This window comes from Schistocerca piceifrons, unplaced genomic scaffold (assembly GCF_021461385.2).
Source record: "Schistocerca piceifrons isolate TAMUIC-IGC-003096 unplaced genomic scaffold, iqSchPice1.1 HiC_scaffold_166, whole genome shotgun sequence".
In the NCBI taxonomy this organism is placed as follows: Eukaryota; Metazoa; Arthropoda; class Insecta; order Orthoptera; family Acrididae; genus Schistocerca; species Schistocerca piceifrons.
In genome coordinates this window covers 17,501-25,000 of record NW_025727523.1, presented here as the reverse complement: position 1 = coordinate 25,000, position 7,500 = coordinate 17,501, and the positions used below count along the sequence as shown (strand labels likewise).

The 7,500-nt window shown below is 54.6% G+C and overlaps 2 non-coding genes and 1 pseudogene across 2 annotated transcripts; all 3 read left to right on the top strand.

Annotated features, from left to right (window-relative positions):
* The first annotated feature begins 4,580 nt into the window (after window positions 1-4,580).
* LOC124735434 lies at window positions 4,581-6,489 on the top strand. The gene has a single exon (XR_007009429.1). It is a non-coding gene; the product is annotated as a small subunit ribosomal RNA (ribosomal RNA).
* A 352-nt stretch (window positions 6,490-6,841) lies between these two features.
* On the top strand, window positions 6,842-6,996 carry LOC124735433. Its single transcript, XR_007009428.1, has one exon. It is a non-coding gene; the product is annotated as a 5.8S ribosomal RNA (ribosomal RNA).
* A 188-nt stretch (window positions 6,997-7,184) lies between these two features.
* The window catches only part of LOC124735436, a 4,222-nt pseudogene continuing 3,906 nt past the window's right edge, over window positions 7,185-7,500 (top strand).

Here is a 7,500-nt window from a genome sequence, read left to right as displayed (position 1 = left end):
CACTCGTAAAGTGCAATCCACCCCTATAACTTGCGTTTCATGAAGAGTTATTTCCAATATGCGACATTCCCGCTGTCCCTATACATGAGCCGCGACCTGTACCACTTACGAGCGAGAGACGCGATCGCGTTGCTCACTGTACGGCGTCCGATACCGAGCCATCAGCATGTCGGTCCCCATGCGCGTTGCACTCGCACTCGCACTCGCAAAAACGTGGGGCAAATATATTACGCGGAAGAGTTATAACAGACCGAGCCCCACTGCATGGGGGGAGTCTTTGTCACTAATGTACACAGATAGAACATTGTGGACTGGAACCAGATTACCCGTACACACGGCGCTGATTAGTAATCAATGCAGAGCCATCAAACTACAGAAAATATATACAACTGTCCGTATACATGCTGAAAGAGTCTGCCCACAATGGGAACCACACGTCAGCCAGACACTCTGATCACGCACCACTCTCTGCTTCTAACAGGCGCACATACAATATGTAAGCACCAGCATGGAACAACATCCAGTGCATCCTCTCCGCCACATTACACAATCCACACTATCACAACCAGACCAGGAGGTCCATGCGGAAAATAGAATATCCCACCCTTTCGACATCCACCATTGCGCAGATAAGGCACCAACACCCACACATGTCCTATACAACGGTGCACCCAACATCACAATAGTACCTCCTGTCACAGCGCACAAACAATGACATGAGTCAAAGACACAGGTCTGACACAAGCATAGAATTGGAGCGCCGCCTCTAATAAGCCAAAGGTGCATCCTGACGTGACAAATCTCATCATGTCACAAGCATTCACTTACTATAATCACTATCAACGAACCTGCCGCCCCGCCCCCCCCCCCCCCCCACACCTTTCCTTACAACAACGTGTAACCTAACCTAACCCATGTTGTACCTTAACCTAACCCATGTTGTACCTTAACCTAACCCATGTTGTGCCTTAACCTAACCCATGTTGTGCCTTAACCTAACCCATGTTGTCCCCTAACCTAACCCAAGTTGTCCCCTAACCTAACCCATGTTGTCCCTTAACCTAACCCATGTTGTGCCTTAACCTAACCCATGTTGTGCCTTAACCTAACCCATGTTGTCCCCTAACCTAACCCATGTTGTCCCCTAACCTAACCCATGTTGTGCCTTAACCTAACCCATGTTGTCCCCTAACCTAACCCATGTTGTGCCTTAACCTAACCCATGTTGTCCCCTAACCTAACCCATGTTGTCCCCTAACCTAACCCATGTTGTCCCCTAACCTAACCCATGTTGTGCCTTAACCTAACCCATGTTGTGCCTTAACCTAACCCATGTTGTCCCCTAACCTAACCCAAGTTGTCCCCTAACCTAACCCATGTTGTCCCCTAACCTAACCCATGTTGTGCCTTAACCTAACCCATGTTGTGCCTTAACCTAACCCATGTTGTGCCTTAACCTAACCCATGTTGTCCCCTAACCTAACCCATGTTGTCCCCTAACCTAACCCATGTTGTGCCTTAACCTAACCCATGTTGTCCCCTAACCTAACCCATGTTGTGCCTTAACCTAACCCATGTTGTCCCCTAACCTAACCCATGTTGTCCCCTAACCTAACCCATGTTGTCCCCTAACCTAACCCATGTTGTGCCTTAACCTAACCCATGTTGTGCCTTAACCTAACCCATGTTGTCCCCTAACCTAACCCATGTTGTCCCCTAACCTAACCCATGTTGTCCCCTAACCTAACCCATGTTGTCCCCTAACCTAACCCATGTTGTCCCCTAACCTAACCCATGTTGTCCCCTAACCTAACCCATGTTGTCCCCTAACCTAACCCATGTTGTCCCCTAACCTAACCCATGTTGTCCCCTAACCTAACCCATGTTGTCCCCTAACCTAACCCATGTTGTGCCCTAACCTAACCCATGTTGTGCCCTAACCTAACCCATGTTGTGCCCTAACCTAACCCATGTTGTGCCTTAACCTAACCCATGTTGTCCCCTAACCTAACCCATGTTGTCCCCTAACCTAACCCATGTTGTCCCCTAACCTAACCCATGTTGTCCCCTAACCTAACCCATGTTGTCCCCTAACCTAACCCATGTTGTGCCTTAACCTAACCCATGTTGTCCCCTAACCTAACCCATGTTGTCCCCTAACCTAACCCATGTTGTCCCCTAACCTAACCCATGTTGTCCCCTAACCTAACCCATGTTGTCCCCTAACCTAACCCATGTTGTCCCCTAACCTAACCCATGTTGTCCCCTAACCTAACCCATGTTGTCCCCTAACCTAACCCATGTTGTGCCCTAACCTAACCCATGTTGTCCCCTAACCTAACCCATGTTGTGCCTTAACCTAACCCATGTTGTGCCTTAACCTAACCCATGTTGTCCCCTAACCTAACCCATGTTGTCCCCTAACCTAACCCATGTTGTGCCTTAACCTAACCCATGTTGTGCCGTAACCTAACCCATGTTGTGCCTTAACCTAACCCATGTTGTGCCTTAACCTAACCCATGTTGTGCCTTAACCTAACCCATGTTGTGCCTTAACCTAACCCATGTTGTGCCTTAACCTAACCCACGTTGTCCCCTAACGTAACCCACGTTGTCCCCTAACGTAACCCACGTTGTCCCCTAACGTAACCCACGTTGTCCCCTAACGTAACCCACGTTGTCCCCTAACGTAACCCACGTTGTCCCCTAACGTAACCCACGTTGTCCCCTAACGTAACCCACGTTGTCGCCTATCGTAACCCACGTTGTCGCCTAAACCTGCTCTGTAATTGTTATACGACTCGTTCAATTAGTGTAGTGTTGCCCACCCGCAACCCTCGCAATATAGTTCGCTACTCGCACTGCCCGCTCCCCTGTGTATCGCTTCATGTTAAACACCTTGCAAGTCTTGCTGACTTTCCACATGCTCCTGCTGTACACTGTAATGTGGATGGCAGCAGGGCGTACATGCCGCCCCCCCCCCCCCCCCACCTCTCCCCACGTCCCCACCTTGCCCCCTGCCTTCGCAAGGTGGTTGGTGACAAGTTTGCATGTTCAATGCCCTTCGCATGCGACGTACGCAGGCTACGTTGTGGTGCGGCCTGTGTCAACTGTCCGCTGATGTCGTACGCGTGAACCACAATCTGTACTGCACATTCGTCCTTATGTACTGAATGATACATCGTGGCACATGTGTGACCGTACAACGACTGCGCCCAAAAACGGCGGACCATACAGTGCAAATATTGTGCACGCAGCTACGTGTCGTCTCCCTATGAGAGCTGGATTGCAGTGTGGTACGCCATAGAGACGTGTGGGAGGAACGGACGCCGTGGATGGCGATCAGCATGAGCTGTCTGTTGATGTATTCGGACCTAGTCGTCTCTCCTCACACACCGTGATGGCATGGTGCAGCGCGTTCCATATCTGCGACATGCTACAGAAGCCGGTTGACAGTCGTTCGAGCAATGGACATCGCATACGTACGGGGGCCACCTTCCACGTATTGTCTAGGCGTGCACATTTTGTTGCGTGTATGTGGGCAGACGTAGTGTGGCGTGACACCTGACACAGGCATGCAATAATGGTTGAAGTTGCAAATGGCGATGGACGCCTACGTTTTCTGGTGAAGTTACGCAAATGAAGAAATGGTAACCCGTTGTGGTGCGGTTGTTCTCGCTAGGGGTGAATCGGTGATGGCGACGATAGGTTGAGGTACTAACCGGTTGTTCCAGCGATACCCACCATGCCGACGAAACTGAACGGCATCTGGGTGTGAAGCGATACGCGGCGGTGGCTGGGTGGGACCGTCCCCGGCCGGTGAGGGGGCGCCTCCCGGCGTGCTGGCCGCGCGGTGCGTGGGCGCACGCGCTACAGCCGGCTGGTGGGGGCGGCCAGTGGCAGGCGCGCCGGCCGACGGACGCGGCAGGCGTCGCAGCTGCGCGCCGGCGCACCCTGCGCGCGGCGCCGTGCGGCCAAAGTAGGTCCTCGCGGGCCCGGTGCGAAGCGCGGTGGACATCTGCAGTGTGCTGGTCCGATTGAGGACTGTGTGCGTTGAGGATGCGCCGCCGCCCGGCGCTCGGCGCCGCGACGCCGTCTGCTGCTCGGTCGCCCCAGCGGTTCTCGCTGGTGGTTTGTATCGCAGCTGTGCGGATGTGTTGGCGTGTGCGCTGTGCTGGGAGAGTTCGCTTCGGCACCCAAGTGGGGCTTTTGTCCTTCTGTGGCGCTGGCGTTGGAGCTGCCGGTCACCGTAGGTGGCGCGTGTTGTCTCCCGCCGGCAATGCCACGACAGCACGCTCCCGGGCCTCTGTCGGCAGCGGCAAGCTCAGTTGGGAGCACGGGTGGTCGCACCGAAAGCGTCTACTCGCCTAACTCCGGGCGATTGCGCCTCTCTCGAACCCGACCAAGTACTTGGGACGGCGCTGCGCGCCGCCGGGACCTGAGAGGGTTTCGAGGTGTATTGTGCAGGGGAGCTCAGCCTCCTCCTGTTTGCAGAATGATTGAGCGGACGCTTGCGTGTTCGCGCGGGCCCCCGGGACACACTCCCGGGCGGCCGGCTGCTCAGCTCTAGTTGACGCAGCTCCCTGGTTGATCCTGCCAGTAGTCATATGCTTGTCTCAAAGATTAAGCCATGCATGTCTCAGTACAAGCCGCATTAAGGTGAAACCGCGAATGGCTCATTAAATCAGTTATGGTTCCTTAGATCGTACCCACGTTACTTGGATAACTGTGGTAATTCTAGAGCTAATACATGCAAACAGAGTCCCGACCAGAGATGGAAGGGACGCTTTTATTAGATCAAAACCAATCGGTCGGCTCGTCCGGTCCGTTTGCCTTGGTGACTCTGAATAACTTTGGGCTGATCGCACGGTCCTCGTACCGGCGACGCATCTTTCAAATGTCTGCCTTGTCAACTGTCGATGGTAGGTTCTGCGCCTACCATGGTTGTAACGGGTAACGGGGAATCAGGGTTCGATTCCGGAGAGGGAGCCTGAGAAACGGCTACCACATCCAAGGAAGGCAGCAGGCGCGCAAATTACCCACTCCCGGCACGGGGAGGTAGTGACGAAAAATAACGATACGGGACTCATCCGAGGCCCCGTAATCGGAATGAGTACACTTTAAATCCTTTAACGAGTATCTATTGGAGGGCAAGTCTGGTGCCAGCAGCCGCGGTAATTCCAGCTCCAATAGCGTATATTAAAGTTGTTGCGGTTAAAAAGCTCGTAGTTGGATTTGTGTCCCACGCTGTTGGTTCACCGCCCGTCGGTGTTTAACTGGCATGTATCGTGGGACGTCCTGCCGGTGGGGCGAGCCGAAGGCGTGCGACCGCCCCGTGCGTGCTCGTGCGTCCCGAGGCGGACCCCGTTGAAATCCTACCAGGGTGCTCTTTATTGAGTGTCTCGGTGGGCCGGCACGTTTACTTTGAACAAATTAGAGTGCTTAAAGCAGGCAAGCCCGCCTGAATACTGTGTGCATGGAATAATGGAATAGGACCTCGGTTCTATTTTGTTGGTTTTCGGAACCCGAGGTAATGATTAATAGGGACAGGCGGGGGCATTCGTATTGCGACGTTAGAGGTGAAATTCTTGGATCGTCGCAAGACGAACAGAAGCGAAAGCATTTGCCAAGTATGTTTTCATTAATCAAGAACGAAAGTTAGAGGTTCGAAGGCGATCAGATACCGCCCTAGTTCTAACCATAAACGATGCCAGCCAGCGATCCGCCGCAGTTCCTCCGATGACTCGGCGGGCAGCCTCCGGGAAACCAAAGCTTTTGGGTTCCGGGGGAAGTATGGTTGCAAAGCTGAAACTTAAAGGAATTGACGGAAGGGCACCACCAGGAGTGGAGCCTGCGGCTTAATTTGACTCAACACGGGAAACCTCACCAGGCCCGGACACCGGAAGGATTGACAGATTGATAGCTCTTTCTTGATTCGGTGGGTGGTGGTGCATGGCCGTTCTTAGTTGGTGGAGCGATTTGTCTGGTTAATTCCGATAACGAACGAGACTCTAGCCTGCTAACTAGTCGCGTGACATCCTTCGTGCTGTCAGCGATTACTTTTCTTCTTAGAGGGACAGGCGGCTTCTAGCCGCACGAGATTGAGCAATAACAGGTCTGTGATGCCCTTAGATGTTCTGGGCCGCACGCGCGCTACACTGAAGGAATCAGCGTGTCTTCCTAGGCCGAAAGGTCGGGGTAACCCGCTGAACCTCCTTCGTGCTAGGGATTGGGGCTTGCAATTGTTCCCCATGAACGAGGAATTCCCAGTAAGCGCGAGTCATAAGCTCGCGTTGATTACGTCCCTGCCCTTTGTACACACCGCCCGTCGCTACTACCGATTGAATGATTTAGTGAGGTCTTCGGACTGGTACGCGGCATTGACTCTGTCGTTGCCGATGCTACCGGAAAGATGACCAAACTTGATCATTTAGAGGAAGTAAAAGTCGTAACAAGGTTTCCGTAGGTGAACCTGCGGAAGGATCATTACCGACTAGACTGCATGTCTTTCGATGTGCGTGTCGTGTCGCGCAACACGCTACCTGTACGGCTCGCAGTAGCCGTGCGCCGCGTGCGGAACCACGCGTGCCTCTCAAAACTAGCGGCAATGTTGTGTGGTACGAGCGCTGAAGCGCTGGAGCGGCTGGCCTGCGGCACCTGGCGCCTGGCGCCGGTTTTGAATGACTTTCGCCCGAGTGCCTGTCCGCTCCGGTGTGGAGCCGTACGACGCCCGTCGGCCGTGAGGCCGTTGGACACAGAACGCTGGAACAGGGGCCGCCACACGCCTCACTCCCGCCTATGCGACCGTCTCGAAAGAGACGGCGGAAACTTGAGAAAAGATCACCCAGGACGGTGGATCACTCGGCTCGTGGGTCGATGAAGAACGCAGCAAATTGCGCGTCGACATGTGAACTGCAGGACACATGAACATCGACGTTTCGAACGCACATTGCGGTCCATGGATTCCGTTCCCGGGCCACGTCTGGCTGAGGGTCGGCTACGTATACTGAAGCGCGCGGCGTTTGCCCCGCTTCGCAGACCTGGGAGTGTCGCGGCCGCCTGTGGGGCCGGCCGCGTCTCCTCAAACGTGCGATGCGCGCCCGTCGCCTGGCGGTTCGCATACCGGTACTTTCTCGGTAGCGTGCACAGCCGGCTGGCGGTGTGGCGTGCGACACCTCGTACAACGACCTCAGAGCAGGCGAGACTACCCGCTGAATTTAAGCATATTACTAAGCGGAGGAAAAGAAACTAACAAGGATTCCCCCAGTAGCGGCGAGCGAACAGGGAAGAGTCCAGCACCGAACCCCGCAGGCTGCCGCCTGTCGTGGCATGTGGTGTTTGGGAGGGTCCACTACCCCGACGCCTCGCGCCGAGCCCAAGTCCAACTTGAATGAGGCCACGGCCCGTAGAGGGTGCCAGGCCCGTAGCGGCCGGTGCGAGCGTCGGCGGGACCTCTCCTTCGAGTCGGGTTGCTTGAGAGTGCAGCTCCAAGTGGGTGGT